This window comes from Arachis ipaensis, chromosome B1 (genome assembly GCF_059453495.1).
Source record: "Arachis ipaensis isolate K30076 ecotype BB chromosome B1, ASM5945349v1, whole genome shotgun sequence".
Classification (NCBI taxonomy): domain Eukaryota; kingdom Viridiplantae; phylum Streptophyta; class Magnoliopsida; order Fabales; family Fabaceae; genus Arachis; species Arachis ipaensis.
Genome location: NC_142436.1, coordinates 25,589,126 through 25,609,047, shown reverse-complemented (window position 1 = coordinate 25,609,047; position 19,922 = coordinate 25,589,126). Strand labels below are relative to the sequence as shown.

At 39.6% G+C, this 19,922-nt stretch overlaps 1 non-coding gene across 1 annotated transcript; it reads left to right on the top strand.

Annotated features, from left to right (window-relative positions):
* The first annotated feature begins 19,367 nt into the window (after window positions 1-19,367).
* On the top strand, window positions 19,368-19,476 carry LOC148576005 (small nucleolar RNA R71). Its single transcript, XR_015904353.1, has one exon. It is a non-coding gene; the product is annotated as a small nucleolar RNA R71 (small nucleolar RNA).
* The last annotated feature ends 446 nt before the right edge of the window (window positions 19,477-19,922 follow it).

Sequence of the window (19,922 nt, the reverse complement as noted above, 5' to 3'; positions counted from 1 at the left end):
GATTCCTTGCACCATTGGAGATGTCAACATCCAGAGAGCTTTATGTGATCTTGGAGCTAGCATTAATCTCATGCCATTTTCAGTGATGAAAAAGCTTCAAATTGAGGAGGTAAAACCCACTCGTATTTCTCTTCAACTTGCTGATCTTTCTATTAAATTACCTGTGGGTGTTGTTGAGGATTTACTTGTGAAAGTAGGACCTTTTATTTTTCCTGCTGATTTTGTTATATTATACATGGAAGAGGATGTAAAATCTTCTATTATTCTTGGTAGACCCTTTTTAGCTACAGGTAGAGCTCTGATTGATGTGCAAAAGAGTGAATTAACCCTGAGAGTCAATGAAGAACAGGTGGTCCTTAATATTTTTGAGGCTCTCAAGCACCCTAATGATTCTGAAGGGTGTATGAGAATTGATGTTGTTGAACCACTTGTTCAAGAAGTACTGGAAGCTGAGGTACATGATAACATTCTGGATCCTATTTCTGAATATGAGTTAGTTGAAGTTGATGACTCACCATCCCAGAAGGTACTAGTTCACATGCCTAAAGCAGAGGAGGAAGTCCCCAAGCTTGAGCTCAAAGATTTACCTCCTTCTCTGAAATATGTGTTCTTGGGTGAAAATGGTTCATATCCAGTGATTATTAGCTCTTCCCTGAAGCCTGAAGAGGAAGAGGCGCTTATTTCAATGCTCAGGAGCCATAAAACAGCTATTGGGTGGACCATTAGTGACTTGAAGGGGATTAGTCCAACCAAGTGCATGCACAAGATCCTCCTTGAAGGTGATGCTAAACCAGTTGTACAACCACAAAGGAGACTCAATCCAACTATGAAAGAGGTGGTCCAAAAAGAGGTAATGAAACTATGGGAAGCATGTATTATTTTCCCTATTTCTGACAGTCCTTGGGTAAGTCCTGTGCAGGTAGTTCCCAAGAAAGGAGGGATGACAGTGATCAAGAATAAAGAGAATGAGCTTATTCCTACAAAAATCGTCACATGATGGAGAATGTGTATAGACTACAGGAGGCTCAACACTGTTACCAGGAAGGATCACTTCCCCCTGCCTTTCATTGATCAGATGCTTGAGAGGTTAGCTGGTCATGCTTTTTACAGTTTTCTAGATGGATATTCTGGATATAACCAAATTGCAGTGGACCCTCAAGATTAAGAGAAGACAGAATTCACATGCCCCTTTGGAGTATTTGCCTACAGGAGAATGCCTTTTGGACTTTGCAATGCTCCAGCAACTTTTCAGAGGTGTATGCTTTCAATTTTTTCTGATATGGTTGAAAAGTTCATTGAGGTATTTATGGATGACTTTTCTGTTTTTGGTAATTCTTTTGAATCCTACCTTAAGCATTTGTCTCTTGTCTTGAAATGGTGTCAAGAATCAAACCTTGCTTTAAATTGAGAAAAATGTCATTTTATGGTTACAAAGGTATTGTTCTTGGACACCGGATTCCAAGTAAGGGAATTGAGGTTGATAGAGCAAAGGTGGAGGTAATTGAAAAATTACCACCACCAACTAATGTTAAGGCAGTCAGGAGTTTCTTGGGTCATGTAGGCCTTTATAGAAGATTTATAAAGGATTTTTCTAAAATTGCTAAACCTTTAAGCAACCTGTTGGTTGCTGATGTTCCTTTTGTCTTTGATTCTGATTGTCTGCATGCTTTTGAAACTCTGAAAGCAAATTGTATCTCTGCCCCCATTATAGTTCCCCCTGACTGGGATTTACCATTTGAATTGATGTGTGATACTAGTGACCTTGCTATAGGAGCTGTTTTAGGACAGAGGCATGGTAAGCTTGTACATGTCATTTACTATGCTAGTCATGTGTTAAAATGATGCCCAAAAGAATTACACAACTACAGAAAAGGAATTATTAGCTGTTGTGTATGCTGTTGATAAGTTTAGGTCCTATTTACTTGGTTCTAAGGTTATTGTTTACACTGACCATGCTGCTTTGAAGTACCTTCTAACCAAGCAGGACTCTAAACCAAGATTAACCGTCAGTTGTCCAAACTTGAATAATCCCCGGCAATGGCGCCAAAAACTTGGTGCACAAAATTGTGATCACACTTTTCACAACTCCGCACAACTAACCAGCAAGTGCACTGGGTCGTCCAAGTAATACCTTACGTGAGTAAGGGTCGATCCCACAGAGATTGTCGGCTTGAAGCAAGCTATGGTTATCTTGTAAATCTTAGTCAGGAGATTAATGATAAAAAAGATTTTATTTATGAAAGGCAAATAACATGAAATAAATAATACTCGTGATTCAGTGATGAGGAACAGGTTGAGGTTCCAGAGATGCTCTGTCGTCTGAATCTCTGCTTTCCTACTGTCTTCTTCTCCAAACACGCATGGCTTCCTTCAATGGTAAGCTGTATGATCCTCTCGGATGAAAAATACCAGGCACGATTTTTGCACGGCTAATCAACTGTCGGATTTCTCGTCTCGGATGAAAAATACCAGGTATAACTACTGCACGGTTAATCATCTGTCGGTTTTCACTAGCGTAGGAATAGGATCTCTCTATCCTTTTGCACACTGTCACTGTGCCTAACATTCGCGAGTTTGAAGCTTGTCACAGTCATCCCTTTCTAGATCCTACTCGGAATACCACAGACAAGGTTTAGACTTTCCGAATCCCAAGAATGCTGCCAATTGGTTCTAGCCTATACCACGAAGGTTCTGATCTCACGGACTCGGTTCGTGGATCAGAGACCCAAGAGATATGCACTCAAGCTGTCGCCCAATGACTACGTTGAGCTCAGGTAGAACGGGAGTGGTTGTCAGGCATGCATTCTTAGATGTGAGAATGATGATGAGTGTCACGGATCATCATCTTCTCCAGATTGAAGTCCGAGTGAATATCTTAGAACAGAATCAAACGTGATTGAATAGAAAATAATAGTAATTGCATTAATCCATTGAGACACAGCAGAGCTCCTCACCCCCCACCTATGGGGTTTAGAGGCTCATGCTGTAGAAGATACAATATCAAATGTACAATGTCATGAGTTGCCAAATGAATCTCTAAAAGTAGTTTTTATACTAAACTAGTAACTTAGGTTTACAGAAAATGAGTAACTAGGTGTAGATAGTGCAGAATTCCACTTCCGGGGCCTACTTGGTGAGTGTTTGGGCTGAGCTTTCAAACTTCCACGTGCATATGCGTCAAATTGGAGTTAAACGCCACCCTGGGTGCCAAAATGGGCATTTAACGCCAAGAAGTGTGCCAGTTCTGGCGTTTTACGCCAGAAAAGGGTCTCTAGCTGGCGTTTAACGCCTGTTTGGGCCATCAAATCTCGGGAAAAGTATAGGCTATTATATATTGCTGGAAAGCCCAAGATGTATACTTTCCAACGCAATTAAGAGCGTGCCAATTGGGCTTCTGTAGCTCCAGAAAATCCACTTCGAGTGCAGGAGGGTCAGAATCCAACAACATCTGCAGTCCTTTCTCAGCCTTTGAATCAGACTTTTACTCAGATCCCTCAATTTCAGCCAGAAAATATCTGAAATTACAAAAAAACATACAAACTTATAGTAAAGTCCAGAAATGTGATTTTTGCGCAAAAACTAATAAAAATATAATAAAAAGTAACTAAAACATACTAAAAACTATGTAAAAACAATGCCAAAAAGGGTATAAATTATCCGCTCATCAGTGTTGCTCTTTCAGGAGTTTGATATTGAGATAAAAGATAGGAAAGGGTCAGAAAATCAAGTAGCTGACTATCTCTCCAGAATTGAGCCTGAAGCAGGAGTACTACCACCCACAACTGTGACTGAGACATTTTCGGATAAGCAATTGTTCCTCATTCAGCAGGCTCCATGGTTTGCAGACATTGCAAATTATAAGGCCATGAATTTTATCCCAAAGGAGTACAATAGGCAACAAGTGAAGAAGCTATTGACTGATGCAAAGTACTACATTTGGGAGGAACCATACCTTTTTAAAAGGTGTTCAGATAGTATCATCCGGAGATGTGTCCCAGATAAAGAAAAATAGCAAATTCTTTGGCACTGTCATGGTTCTGAGTATGGAGGCCACTTTGGTGGTGAAAGGACAGCTATAAAAGTCCTTCAGAGCGGGTTTTACTGGCCGACTCTCTTCAGAGACTCAAGAGCATTTGTGAAGCACTGTGACAGATGTGAAAAAGCCACAAATCTCCCTGCCAACCATGAAATGCCATAGCAAGGAATTCTTGAGGTTGAGCTGTTTGATGTGTGGGGTATTAATTTTATGGGACCTTTCCCACCCTCACATTCAAATAATTATATTCTATTGGCAGTAGATTACATGTCCAAGTGGGTAGAAGCTGTGGCTCTGCCCACCAATGATGCCAAGGTGGTAATGAGCTTCCTTTAGAGATATATCTTTAGTCGGTTTGGTGTCCCAAGGACACTCATTAGTGATGGTGGAAGCCACTTCTGCAACAGACAGCTGGACTCTCTTCTGTAGAGATATGGAGTTCGTCATAAAGTGGCAACCCCTATCACCCTCAGACAAGTGGACAGGTTGAAGTTTCCAACAGGGAACTTAAGAGGATTTTAGAGAAGACAGTTAGTGTTTCAGGAAAGGACTGGTCTAAGAAGCTTGATGATGCTCTCTGGGCATACTGGACAGCCTACAAGACTCCTATTGGCATGTCCCCTTATCAGTTGGTCTATGGCAAAGCCTGTCACTTGCCAGTTGAGCTGGAGCATAAAGCTTACTGGGCAATCCGATATCTGAATCTTGATTCAGAAGCTGCAGGAATCAAGCAAATGCTTCAGTTGAATGAGCTTGATGAATTCAGATATTTGGCCTATGAGAATTCCAAGCTCTATAAGGAGAGAACCAAGTTACTGCATGACAAGAAGATTGCCATAAGAGTCTTTGAGCCAGGACAGAGAGTGCTTTTGTATAATTCAAGGCTCAAACTCTTTCCCGGGAAGCTGAAATTCTGGTGGTCAAGACCGTTTGTGGTTACCAGAGCTTCACCATATGGTTATGTGAAAATACAGGAAGAGAATTCTGACAGGAAATTTTCAGTGAATGGCCAAAGGTTGAAGCACTATCTTGGAGGCGAGATCGATCGCCAGAGGTCCGCTCATCTGCTGACTTAGCAAAACTGACCGTCAAGCTAGTGACGTTAAAGAAGCGGTTGTCGGGAGGCAACCCGATAATTTCATATCCTTAGTTATTTTTCGTAGTAGTAGCTTTCTTACTTGTTTGATTTTTATTGAGTTTTTACTATTTTTTTTATCATGCAGCTATTTTATAACAGGAACCGAACACTTCAGGCAACACACACTCACATATTTCAAAAAAAAAAAAAAACGAGCACACAACGCGCAAGTGCCGCTGACGCGTACGCGTCATATGTGTGTGCGTGAAAAATAATATTGGACAGAGAGTTGAGCATGAGTGGGGCTGGAACTATGCTAGGTGCATAAGTCGCATCACGCGTGCGCATCCCTGACGCGTGCGCGTCCTTTCCCCAAATGACCATCCACGCGTGCGCATGCATGACGCACACGCGTCATATGAAAATTGTGGTTCCTAGGCCACACGAACAGAGAGTTGTGCATGCACGCGGCCGCCTTCACGCGATTCGCACAAACCAAATCGATGCGTACGCGTCCCTACGCATCCCTGACGCGTACGCGTCACTTGAAATTTGCGCGATCCACGCGTACGCGTGCCTTACGCGTACGCGTTGCATGCGACGCCCAAATTAAATTCCTCAGCGCCTGAATTCAAATCATCCACCCCCCAATCCTAATTATCTCTTGTTCTTTTATCATTTTATTCTTCTTTTATCTTACTATTTGTTATTGTTTTCAGTTCTTCTTTACTTGAGGACAAGCAAACCTTTAAGTTTGGTGTTGTGTCGATACACTTATGGCTTTTCTGCTTATTTAATAGCACCAAAGGGAGATGAATGTTCTTCATGGAGGAATGAGATGGCCACTAACATAACTAAGGTGGTTGAGTTCCTTTCATTCTATTTCTCTTCCGTTCTTATTTTGTTGTTTTCTTTTTTCTGTTGCTTTGATTGCCTGCATGGTCTTTAGTACTTTCAGTTCTTAGAATTAGTTTCATTCTATTATTTGTCTCATGTACCTCTCACTGAACTTGAATCTAAAAAGAAAAAGAAAAAGAAGTGATATATTGCATGAGAAATTGAGTTTACATTGAAGAGTAGTCTTATTCACTTAAATGTGGTGGTATTCTCTGAGATTCTGAATGCATGATATGAACAGTGCATATTTAAATTTGAATCAAAGAATGTTAATGTACAAGGAACAAAGATTTAGAGAATTATTATGATTTCTCTTAAATAAACAAAAATTTAATCCTGGAAGTAAAAGAGACAGCGAAAAAAAGAAGAAGCAAGGTCCAAGGCTCTGAGCATCAATGACTAGGGAGGTCAGACATGATTAAAAGCTCAAAGAGTTGTTTCCCTAGTTATATGTGATAAACCACTATTTTATGGTTTATCTTGTGCTAATTTGAGTGATTTTTATCAACTCTTTACTCACTTATTCATATAAATTGCATGGTTTTACATTTTCCTTCCTAATTTCGTTCTATAATTGGAAACTTGCTTCCCAAGCCTTTAAATTACCAAAAATTAATTCTCATTTATACCATTCGATGCCTTGATATGTGTGTTAAGTGACTTCAGGATTTATAGGGCCGGAATGGCTTAGAGGATGGAAAGAAAGCATGCAAAAGTGGAAGAAATACAAGAAGTTGAAGAAATTGCTAAGCTGTCCAGCTTGACCTCTTCGTACTTAACTGACCCTAACTTGAGCTATAGAGGTCCAAATGAGGTGGTTCCAGTTGCGTTGGAAAGCTAACTTCTGGGGCTTCGAAATGATATATAATTTGACATAGTGGCCTTAAATATAAGTGACGCGCATGCGTGAATCCACGCACACGTGTGGTTCTACAGAAAAACCAGCGATCTGTACGTAACTGAATTCGTCCCCAGCTATTTCTGGGCTGTTTCTGACCTAGTTTTTGGCCCAGAAAATATATATTAGAGGCTATAAAGTGGGAGAATCTATTCATTCATTCACACAACATTTATTATTCACAATTTTAGGTTTGAGATGTAGTTTTAGAGAGAGAGAGAGAGAGTCTCTCTCCTCTCTCTTAGGTTTTAGGATTAGGATTTCTTCTTCTTCTCAATTCCAGGTTCAATGTTCCTTTAAATTATTAATGTAAAGAGTACTTTTTTATTTAATTTTAATTATTTATTTAATTATTTCTAATTTTATTTCAATTATCATGTCTCTTTTCCACTCCTTTCTCCCAACAACAAAGATGGTATGCATGTTGACAAAGTAGACTCCCAACTTGACTTGGGAGTTGATTAAAAGGAGACCCTTGAGTTGGAATACTCAAGTGATTAGTTAAATTGGAAGTTGTTGCCTAATTCTCTATTTACTAACGCTAATCCTTCCCAGGGGAAAGGATTAGGATTTGCGAATAAGAGTTAGCTCAATCACTTGACTTTCCTTTATTTAGTAAGGGTTAACTAAGTGAAAATAACAACCTTTTGATACTACACTTGAGAAAATCCAACAAGGATAGAACTTCTAATTAATCATTCTTCTAGTCAAGGCTTTTTATTTTAATTACATAAAACCTCTTGTTAATTTTCATTGCTTTAATTTATAATTATTTATTTTTCCATTCCTCATTCCAAAATTTCTCAGAAAATTCATAACCAATAATAACTACACCTCCCTGCAATTCCTTGAGAGACGACCCGAGGTTTAAATACTTCGGTTATTACTTTTTAGGGGTTTTGTTACTTGTGACAACCAAACTTTTGTACGAAAGGATTCTCTGTTGGTTTAGAAACTATACTTACAACGGGAATTTATTTGTGAAAATTCTTTACTAGCAGAAAGTCCCGTACGTCAATATGCTTGTGGTGTTCTTGTGTCAAGTAATCCTTGAGACAAAACATTTAGAGTCGAGATCAATTAAAATTAGCGGAGTATGCCAAAGGCTTTGAGCACCACTGTCTGGGAGTAGCTGAAAGAAAAATCAGAACTTCAAAAGAGTTCCCCAATTAAGTGCTTGTGGTGTTTCTGTGTCAAGTAAAACTTGAGACAAAATATTTAAAGTCATGGCTAGGCTCAAGGTGCAAAGCACCAAAGAAAAGAAAAATTGCTGTGTTCAAGGGTTAAATTAAGCTACAAAAGATCAAAGAATTCATAATATTATCCGGATTCTAATTCCGAGTGACAGTAACATTCTTCTGATTCAAAGGAGAGTGAGATGCCAAAACTATTCAAGATTGCAGTTATAAACCCCACTGTAAGAAGAGACATGAGCTTAATCGAACTCTCATTCTCATGAAAATTCACATTCTAAGCCTATATTAGTTTGGTTGCTTGAGGACAAGCAACAATTCAAGTTTGGTTGTTGTGATGTGCGAGCATCTTTCTTACCTTTTCCTAGTGAATTTGCATTTAATTTGTTAAGTTTGATCAAGAATTAATTATCTTTTAGCCACTATAGATGCTACTTTGAGTTTTGTACAATTCTGTTTATTTTAGGTAGCATTTGGTTGGATTTGATGGAGTTTCTGCAGAGAAAGAGAAGAAACCAAGGAGCTGACCAGTAAGGAGCGACGTGTGCGCGTACCTGATGCGTACGCATGATTTGAAGATTTGCACGGCGACGTGTGCGCATACCTGACGCGTACGCGTGACTGACGCGTACGTGTGACATGCGCGACATGCAGAGAACGCAGAAAATGCTGGGGGCGATTTCAGGCCGATTTTCGACCCAGTTTTCAGCCCAGAAACATAGACTAGAGCCAAGGGATAGCAGAGACTCAAGGGAGATTCACACAAGAATGGTTATGCCCACTCCAAGTTAGGCGTGGACCCTACGAAGCAAGTGGTCCCCATCCATCAATTGAAGACATTCTGATTTCTGTAATTAATTCTGATTTAAACTTTATTTTTATTTTAAAAATAGGAAAAGATATTATTTTAGTTTTAGAAGATAAATTTTAAATTAATTAGGATTAGATATAAAAGGGGATTCCAACACAACATTATTCCAATTCACAATTCACAATTTACAATCCTTATTTTCACTCTGAACCATGAGCAACTAAACATCCACTACTGTTAAGGTTAGGAGCTCTGTCTATTGTATGGATTGATTTTATTATTTTTCTATTTTAATTCATGTCTTGATTTATATTTAAGAATTTTTTTCGTTCTTTATTTTATGAATTTGGGTGGAACGGAAGTATGACCTTCATTCTAATTGAGTTGATGTATAACTTGGAAAAGCTCTCTACTTGAACAACAGCTTGAAAACAATTTCTCCTAAATTTTTAGTTTATCTGAATTTAACGGGATACGTGAGATATAATCCTTTTATATTTGGGTAATTAGGATTTCTGTGGCATATAACTAGAATTGAACTTCACCCCCCTAATTGGAGTGAATTGACCAAGGAATTGGCTGTTGATGAATTTTAGAGGAGACTAGGAAGGTTTAAGGAATTAGGGTCTAGTCACATACAGTTGCCATGAATTAAATCTTACATGATTAAAATAAATTAATAAGAAAAGTCAATCCAGAAAATAGATAACTCTGAAACCTTAACTGCCTTCTCCATATTTTATTCCCAACTCATTTACTTTACTATTTTAATTTCTGAACGATTGTTTAATGCTCCTTGAATATTCAAACACTCTTTTCTGTTTGTCTAACTAAGCCAATTAATCCATCATTGTTGCTTGATCCATCAATCCTCGTGGGATCGACCCTCACTCACCTGAGGTATTACTTTGTACGACCCAGTGCACTTGCCGGTTAGTTTGTGGGTTATAAATACCGCACCAAGTTACTCGTTTAATCAAGTAGAGCTGAACCCCTTTGTTGGTTCCGACTTCTTTAAAGAGGTCGAGCACAGGTAGAGGCCACCTTCCAAGGCTTGGGTCCTTTATCCTTATTGGGCCTGGCTCTTATCTATTAGGCCAAGTGGTGCGCGAAATTGAACTCCGCACAACTGAACCGGCAAGTGTACCGAGTCGTCCAAGTAATACCTCAAGTGAGTGAGGGTCGAATCCCACGGAGATTGTTGGATTGAGCAAGCAATGGCTATCTTGTAAATCTTAATCAGGCGATTAGAAAAGATGGTTGTTTATTTGAAAGCATAAACGAAATAGTAAAGAACGAAATACCAGATTGATTGTGAAAGCAGCGATAAGGATTCAGTTAAGGCTTCGGAGATGCATATTTTTTCCGGATTAACTTTTCTTACTGTCTACTTCAATAACAAATGATTCATTCAATGACAGTCGTAATTGACTAACTCATGTAGTATCCTCATCAAGTTAGCCCCTTCTAAACTATATCAGTCTACCATATCTGAGCAACTCATGCAACATCCTCATCAAATTAACTCATGGCTTCCCACTATAGCCGAAGGTGAAGATCTAAGAAATCCACTCCCCTTCGCGATCCTACTCAAAACGCCATAGACAAGATCGGATCTTCCGGATCAGGGAATGTTGCTTCTCAAACTCTAGCCTTAACGCCACAGAGACCTCAGCAACCCACGGTCAACGAGATTTTATGTCACTTATCCAAAGTCACCCAGGCACTCTCTTGAAATCTGCAGTGCATTCTCTAGTTATGGTTCAATGCTATTTGGGTCAGGACTCACACGGAACCCATGTAGAACAAGGATGAATGTCACGGTTCATCATCAATTCATGAGATGAAGACAAAAATGCACAAGAGAATGGAATCAAACGTGTATTGAAATAGAAATAGTAATATTATTAATCCATGAGAATCAGCAGAACTTCTAACCCTAACTTAGGAGGTTTAGTAGCTCACAGCTTATAGAAAGTAATAGTAAAATGTGTAAAAGGGCAAAGATCTCTAACATTGGTCCTCTTTGTTCTATATATACTAAGAAGTACAAAAGTATGGTAGATTAGACTAAAGGTACGAAAATCCACTCTTGGACCCACTTTGGTTGAGTATTTGGGCTGAGCTTGGCGTCCATCTTGAGGAATGGGCATTGAACGCCCATTGGGGGAGGGGGTGATTGGCGCTTCCTTGTGTCTCTTGGTGGCATTGAACGCCAGGAATGGGGTGCAATGTGGCGTTCAATGCTGGCTTAGGTTCCTTTGGGGCATTGAACGCCAGAAAGGAGGTGACTCCTTGGCTTTCAACGTCCAATATGGGCAGGCTCCTTCGAAGAAAAGTATAGACCATTATATATTGCTAGAAAGCTCTGAAAGTTAGATTTCCAATGCCATTAAGAGTGTATCATTTGGACCTCTTTAGCTCCAGAAATACTCATTTGAGTGCATTGAGGTCAGAATCTAACAACATCTGCTATGCTTTCCTTACATCTGAATCGGACTTTGCCAAAACTCCTCAATTTCAGCCAAAAATTACCTAAAATTATCAGAAAACACAACTTAAAGTAGAATCTAAAAATGTGAATTTAGCACTAAAACCTATGAAAATATAATAAAACTTAAACTAAACATAACAAAAACAATATGAAAATGATTCCAAAAAGCGTATAAAATATCCGCTCATCAGAACACCAAACTTAAACTGTTGCTTGTCCCCAAGCAACCAAAAACAAATTAGAATCAGAAAGAAAAGAAGGATACAATAAATCTCAGAGTTTTCAATAAAGCTCAGTTCCAATTGAGGAGCAGGTCTAGGAACCATTTACTTCTGAACAATTTTAGCATCTCACTATTCTTTGAAGCTCAGAAGTGTTGGTGTCTTTAGGAATTCAGAATCCAGATGATATTATTGACTCTCTTAGTTTTGTTCTTTTTTATTCTTGAACACAGTTTCGTTTAGAGCTTGGCCGTGACCCTAAGCATTTTGTTTTCATGTATTACCACTGGATACATAAACGCCACAAGCACTTAACTGGGTGAATCCAATTGGATTGTGATTCAGCTTTGCTAGAATCCCCAGATAGTGGTACCCAGAGTTCTTAGGCACACTCTTTTGCTTTTGGGATGACGACTTTAACTACTCAGTCTTAAGCTTTTCACTTGACACCTTCACACCACAAGCATTTAGTTAGGGGAATGAGCTCATTTGAACTTTTAGGCCAAGATTTTGTTTCTTTTAGACCTTCCTAACCATTGATGCTCAAAGCCTTGGACCTCTTGCTCTTGCCTTTTGGTTTTAAGAGCTACTGGCTTTTTCTTTTTCTTTTCTTTTTCTCTCTTTTTTTTCGCAATTCTTTCTCTTTTTCTTTCTTTTCTTTTTGATATTTTTTCTTACTTCAAGAATCAATATTTGAAATTTTTAGATTACCAATAATACTTCACATTTTCCATCATTCTTTCAAGATCTAACACACTTAACTTCAATATCAAATATGCACTGTTAATTCATGCATTCAGAAGGTAAAAGTAATGCCACCACCATCAAATAATTGGACTATTCTTATTATATAACTCGAGTTCATGCGTCTAACTTCTCTTTTTCAAATAAAATTTTTCTTTTAAGTATGGTGAGATACATGAAATATTTCATAGCTTTAAGATATAAACAGAGATGATCATGCACTAGAAACAGGAAACAGAAAATGAAATACAATGAAAAACAGAAAAATAACATAAGCAAGGGGGTAATAGAACGTGACCACCTTAGTGACGGTGGCTATTGCTTCCTCTAGTGGATCCAATGGAGCGTTTAAGCTCCTCTATGTCTCATCCTTGCCTCTGTTGCTTCTCCCTCATAGCTCTTTGATCTTCTCTTATTTCGTAAAAGATGGTGGACTATTCTTGGTGTTCCATTTTCAGCTGATCCATGTTGGATCTCAATTCTCCTTGAGAAGTATTCAGTTGATCCCAATGATTTTAGGGAGAAAAATGCATCCCTTGAGGCATCACAGGGATTTCTTGTTGAGGCGGCTTGGTGTGCAGAATTTAAATTCGCACAACTGAACCAGCAAGTACACTGGGTCGTCCAAGTAATACATAAGGTGAGTCAGGGTCGATCCCACGAGGATTGTCGGCTTGGATCAAACAGTGGTTATCTTGTAAATCTTAGTTCGGCTAAAAAAGTTGTTTAGTTGTTTAAGCGCATAAAAGTAAAATAAAATAAAAATAACATTACTCAGTGGTTGTAAATTCAATGATAAGAAGGTGGTTAAGGCTTCGGAGATACTTTATTCTTCTGGACCAATACTTTCTCACTGTCTACTCCAACTGTGAATGATTTCTTCTATAGCAGGCTGTATGTGATCAACGCCGGTTGAGAGGCTGCCAATCTTCCTCTAGGCGGAACACCAGGTTTAGTGCGTATCCAGTCTGAATGAGGGTGAAGCTCCTGCAATCCATCCCCTTGGTGATCCTACTCAAAACGCTACAGACAAGGTCGAATCTTCCGGATCAGAGAATGCTGCGCCTTGATTCTACCCATTACCACAAAGACCCTAATCTCCCCATACCTCAGCTGAACTGATGTCTCGAGAAGTCCCCAACGAAGTCGTGGATTATCCGTCTATGAGATGTATCCTCAAGCTAGTGGTTCATTGATATCCGATGAAAGATGCTCGCTGAACCCATGTAGAATAAAGATAACTTGTGATGGTTCAACTCATTCATAAGGTTGAAGAACGAAGATACATCTTAGGAGAGAATCAAACACGAATTGAAATAGAACAGTAGTGCTTTTATTAATCCATAAAACTCAACAGAGCTCCCAATCTTAACCTAGGAGGTTTAGTTGCTCATACTATACATAGAACAATGTAAAAACATGTAAGGTGGTCGAAGATCCTAAAACAAGGGTGATCTTCTCCTATATATACTAATATAATAACTAAGGACTTTAGAAATATGATAGGCTTAGGCTTGTAGTGCAAAAATCTACTTCCGGAGCCCACTTGATGAGTGTTTGGGCTGAGCTAGGGGTGTCTCCACGTGCTAGTAGGGCTCTTGGGTATTGAACGCCCCCTTTGGACTCCCCTTTGGGCGTTGGATGCCAGCTGCTCCCTTTTGGGCGTCCAACGCCAGGAATGGGGTAGATGGCTGGCGTTGAATGCCAGTTTTGGGACTTTATCTCCAAAGACAAATATGAACTATTATATATTGCTGAAAAGCCCTGGATTTTATCTTTCCATAGCCGTTAAGAATGCTCCATTTGGATATCTGTAGCTCCAGAAATGCTTACTTGAATGCACGGAGGTCAGATCCTAACAGCATCTGCTACGCTTTCCTTGCCTCAGAATCAGACTTTGTCAAAACTCTCAGATTTCAGCCAGAAAATACTTAAAATCACCATAAAACACAACAACTCATAGTAGAATCCAAAAATGTGAATTTTACACCAAAACCTATGAAAACATAATAAAACTTAAACAAAACATGCTAAAAACTATATGAAAATGATGTTAAAAAGCGTATAAAATATCCGCTCATCACAACACCAAATTTAAACTATTGCTTGTCCCCAAGCAACTAAAAACAAAGTAGGATAAAAAGAAGAGTAAGAGACAATAAATCTCAGAGTTTTCAATGAAGCTCAGTTTCAATTAGATGAGCGGGACTTAGTAGCTTTTTGCTTCTGAATAGTTTTGGCATCTCACTATCCATTAAAACTCAGAAGTGTTGGCATCCTTGGGAACTTAGAATCTAGATGATATTATTGAATCTCCTAATTTAGTTCTTTTTTATTCTTAAAAACAGCTTTTAGAGTCTTGGCCGTGGTCCTAAGCACTTTATTTTCCAGTATTACCACCAGATACATAAATGCCACAGACACTTACACCTTCACACCACAAGCATATAGTTAGTTGGATCCTTTTACCCTTGTCTATTGGTTTAAAAGGTTATTAGCTTTTTGCTCTTGCTTTTTGGTTTAAAGAGCTTATTGGCTTTTTCTTAAAATTTTTTTTTTCACATACTCTCTTTTTTTCGCATATATTGCTTTTTTGTTGCTTTTTCTTGCTTCAAGAATCAATTTCTTTTAATTTTTTAGATTACCAATAATACTTCTCATTTTTCATCATTATTTCTAGAGCCAACATTCTTAATTCCAATTTCAAATATTCAATGTTCATTCATACATTCAGAAAACAAAAGCAATGTCACCACATCAAGATAATTGAACTATTCTTAAGGTAAAACTTGAAATTCATGCATCTTAATTTTCTTTTTCAAATAAAATTTTCTTTTAAGTAAGGTGAGAGATATATAGAATATTTTATAACTTCAAGACATATATAGAAATGATCATGCAATAGGAACACGAGAACAGACAACAAAACATAATGGAAAAGAGAAAAATAACATAAAAGCAAGGGGTGATGGAACGGGGTCACCTTAGTAGCGGCGGCTACCACTTCCTCTAGAGAATCCAACAGAGCGCTTGATGTCTTCAATGCCACGCCCTTGTCTCTGTTGTTCTTCCCTAATAGCTCTTTGATCTTCTCTAATTTCATTGAGAATGGTGGAATGCTCTTGATGCTCCATCCTCAGCTGATTCATGTTAAAGCTTAATTCTCTCACAGAAGTATGCTATTGATCACAATAGCTTTCAGGAGAAAAATACATCCCTTGAGGCATCTCAAGGAACTCATGTTGAGGCGGCTCCACATGCTCATGTTGTGGTTCATGTGCCGGCCCTCTAGTATGCTCCATCCTTCTTTTAGTGATGGGCTTGTCTTCCTCAAATGGAGTGTCACCTTCTATGACCATCCCAACTGAATTGCATAGGTGACATATAAGATGAGGAAAAGCTAACCTTGCTTGGGTGGAGGGCTTGTCCGCCACTTTATACAACTCTTGAAGTATCACCTCATGTATTTCCACCTCGTTTCCGAGAATGATGCAATGGATCATGATGGCTCGGTCTATGGTCACTTCGGACCGGTTGCTAGTAGGGATGATAGAACGTTGGATGAATTCCAACCATCCTCTAGTTATGGGCTTCAGGTCAAGCCTTCTTAGTTGGATAAGCTTGCCTTGGGAATCTCTTTACCACTGTGCTCCTTTCACACAGATGTCTGAGAGCACTTGATCTAGCCTTTGATCAAAATTGACTCTTTTAGTGTAAGGATGTGGGTCTCCTTGCATCAAAGGCAAGTTGAACACCAACTTCACACTTTTCGGGCTAAAGTCTAAGATTCTCCCTCGGACCATGGTGCTCCAATTTTTAGGATGTGGGTTCACACTAATGTCATGGTTTTCGTGACCCATGCATTAGCATAGAACTCCTACACCATTAAGATCCCAACCTCTTGGATGGGATTGGTTAGGATTTCCTAACCTCTTCTTCGGATTTCATGTCGGATCTCCGGATACTCATTCTTCTTAAGCTTAAAAGGGACCTCAGGAATCACTTTTTTCTTTGCCACTACTTCATAGAAGTGGTCTTGGTGGCCTTTGGTGATGAATATCTCCATCTCCCAAGATTCGGAGGTGGCGGCTACGGCATTTTCTTTCCTCTTTCTAGAGGGTTCTCCGACCTTGGGTGCCATAAGTAGGATTAGAAATTAAAAAGTAAGGCTTTTCCAACACCAAACTTAAAACTTTGCTCGTCCTCGAGCAAAAGTAAATAAAAGAGAGGAATGGAGTAGAAGAAGAAAATAGATGGAGATGGAGGGGGGAAGAGCAATTCGGCCAAGTGAGGGCTAAATGTGTATGAGTAGTGTATGGGATAAGTGGAATGTGGGGGGTATTTATAGGGAGAGTATGGTTAGGGTTTCGAATTAGTGGGGGGAGGGGGGAGTTGGTGGGAGTTATGATGGTTTGGGGAAGAGGTATGGATGTAATTGGTTGAGGGTTTATAGAGAAGTGTGTGTGGGGAAGTGTGAAAAGAAGAGAGAAGAAAGTGGGGTAGGTGAAGATGCTGTGGGACCCACTGGTCCTGAGGCTAGGGAATTCAAATTTCCTACCCCCCTTATGGGCGTTGAACACCCAGCTTTTGCTCCCTGGCTGGCGTTCAATGCCAGTACTATTACCCTTTGTGGGTGTTGAACGCCCACTCTTGCCTTCTTGTCTGGCGTTCAACGCCAACAAGACATGTACTCCAGGGTATTCTGTTTTCACTGCTGAATGTTTTTGTCTCTGTTCTGACTAATGCACATGATCATGAACCTAAAGAAAATAACTAAGAAAAATAAATTTAAAAAAAAATATAAATAATAATTATGGTTGGGTTACCTCCCAACAAGTTCTTCTACTTTAACGTCACTAGCTTGACGGTTAGCTTCTTACGGAGATGGATATGGGCTCAGAATTTCGCCCCTTACAGTGAACTTTCTTCCTGTCTTCTCATGGACGAGCTCCACATGCTCTAAAGACAGGATGCGACTCACTGTATATGGTATGACTGGTTTCTTGGTGAAGACAACTCTCATGCCAGGTAAGAGGCCTTCAGTGGGGATCTTTTTATCCCTCCAGCCTTTAAGTACTTTCTTCTTAGTACCTTTGGTCTCAGTGCTTGTTGATGGCTGCTCAACACCAAACTTAGGATTGGTGTCTGGGGGCTTAGTAAAGCTCTGCAGTGAGAGAGATGGTTGGAACACTAAGTGTTGCACAGATATCTCTTTTTTTTCAGAAGGAGAGTTGAGGTGAGGCATCTTGAACAAAATGTGCTCCTCCCCTAGTTGTAAAATCAATGCTCCCTTTGCTACATCAATGATAGCATTGGCAGTGGCTTGGAAAGGTCTTTCAAGGATGATGGATTCATCCTCATCTTCCCCAGTATCAAAGATTATGAAGTTTGCAGGGATGTAAAGGTCTTCAACCTTTACCAATACATCCTCTACTAAGCCATATGCTCTTTTCATTGACTTGTCTGTCATCTCTAGTGAGATATTTACAGCTTGTACCTCAAAGATTCCCAACTTTTCTATCACAGAGAGTGGCATAAGGTTTATACTTGATCCTAGGTCACACAGAGCCTTTTCAAAGGTTATGGTGCCAATGGTGCTAGGAATTAGGAAGCATCCGGGATCCGAGAGCTTCTGGGGTAGCTTTTGCTGAACCAAAGCATTGAGTTCTTTGGTAAGTAATGGAGGTTCTTCCTCCAATATCTTTACTCCAAATAACTTGGCGTTTAGCTTCATGAGAGCTTCTAGGTACCGAGCAACTTGCTCCTCCCTAGTTTCCTCATCCTCATTAGAGGATGAGTATTCATCAGAGCTCATGAATTACAAGAGTGCTTGCAAGGGGACCTCTATGGTCTCTACATGAGCCTTGGATTCCTTTAATTCTTGGATAGAGACTTCATCAGTGGGTGTTGAATACTCAGTAGGAATACCCTTACCGGCGTTCAACTCCACCTCTTATGGCTTTTTGGGCATTGAACGCTCAGTATGGACATCTTCACTGGCGTTCAACGCCAGCTTCTCTACCAATTTGGGCGTTGAATGCCAGTAAGGTCTACCTTACTGGGCATTCAACGCCAGCTTTTGTGCCAGTTTTGGCGTTGAACGCCCAGTAAGGTCTTCCTTACTAGCGTTCAACGCCATTAAAGGTGTAGCATTGGGCGTTAAACGCCCAGTAAGGACTTCCTTACTTGCGTTCAACGCCAGATTACTCCCTTCAAATTCGGCCTCAACTTCAGTAGTGATGGCCTTGCACTCTTCTCTTGGGTTTATTTCAGTGTTACTAGGAAGAGTGTTAGGAGGAGTCTCAGAGATTCTCTTACTCAATTGACCAACTTGTACCTCCAAATTTCTGATGGAGGACCTTGTTTCAGTTATGAAACTATGAGTGGTCTTAGAGAGGTTGGAGACTATAGTGACTAAGTCAGAAAGGCTCTGCCTAGGAGTCTTCATACGTTCCTGAGAAGATGAGAATGGTGGCCTGTTGTTGAACCTGTTCTGGTTTCTTCCATCTTGATTATTATTGAAGCCTTGCTAAGGCTTTTGTTGATCTTTCTATGAAAGGTTAGGATGATTCCTCCATGAAGGGTTGTAGGTTTTTCCATAGGATTCTCCCATGTAATTCACATCCTCCATCATGGTTGCTTAGGATCATAAGCTTCTCCTTCAGAGGAAGCTTCTTGAGTGCTGCCAGTAGCTGCTTGCATTCCAGTCAAATGCTGAGAGATCATATTGACCTGTTGGGTCAAGATCTTGTTCTGAGCCAATATGGCATTCAGAGTGTCTACTTCAAGAACTCTTTTCTTCTGAGCTACCCCATTATTCACAGGGTTTATTTCAGAAGTGTAAATGAATTGGTTGTTTGCAACCATCTCAATGAGTTCTCTTGCTTCTACAGGCGTTTTCTTCAAGTGGAGTGATCCACCTGCAGAGCTGTCCAATGATATTTTGGACATCTTAGAGAGACCATCATAGAAGATGCCTAAGATAGACCATTCTGAGAGCATGTCAGAAGGGCATCTCCTGATCAGTTGCTTGTATCTTTTCCAAGCTTCATAGAGGGATTCACCTTCTTTTTGTCTGAAGGTTTGAACTTCCACTCTGATTTTGCTCATCTTCTAAGGTGGAAAGAACTTAACCAAGAAATCATTGACCAATTTTTTCCAAGAGTCTAGGCTTTCCTTAGGTTGAAAGTCCAACCATATCCTAGCTCTGTCTCTGACTGCAAAGGGAAAGAGCATAAGTCTGTAGACCTCAGGATCCACTCCATTGGTCATAACAGTGTCACAGATTTGTAAGAATTCAGATAGAAACTGATGTGGATCTTCCAGTGGAAGTCCATGAAATTTATAATTCTGTTGCATTAGAGAGACTAATTGAGGCTTAAGCTCAAAGTTGTTTCCTCTAATGGTAGGTATGGAGATACATCTTCCATAGAAATCAGAAGTTGGTATGGTGTAGTCACCAAGAACCTTTCTTACATCTCCTTCATTATTAGGCTCGGTTGCCATATTTTTAGATTCTTGTTCGAAAATCTCTGTGAGGTTTCTTCTGG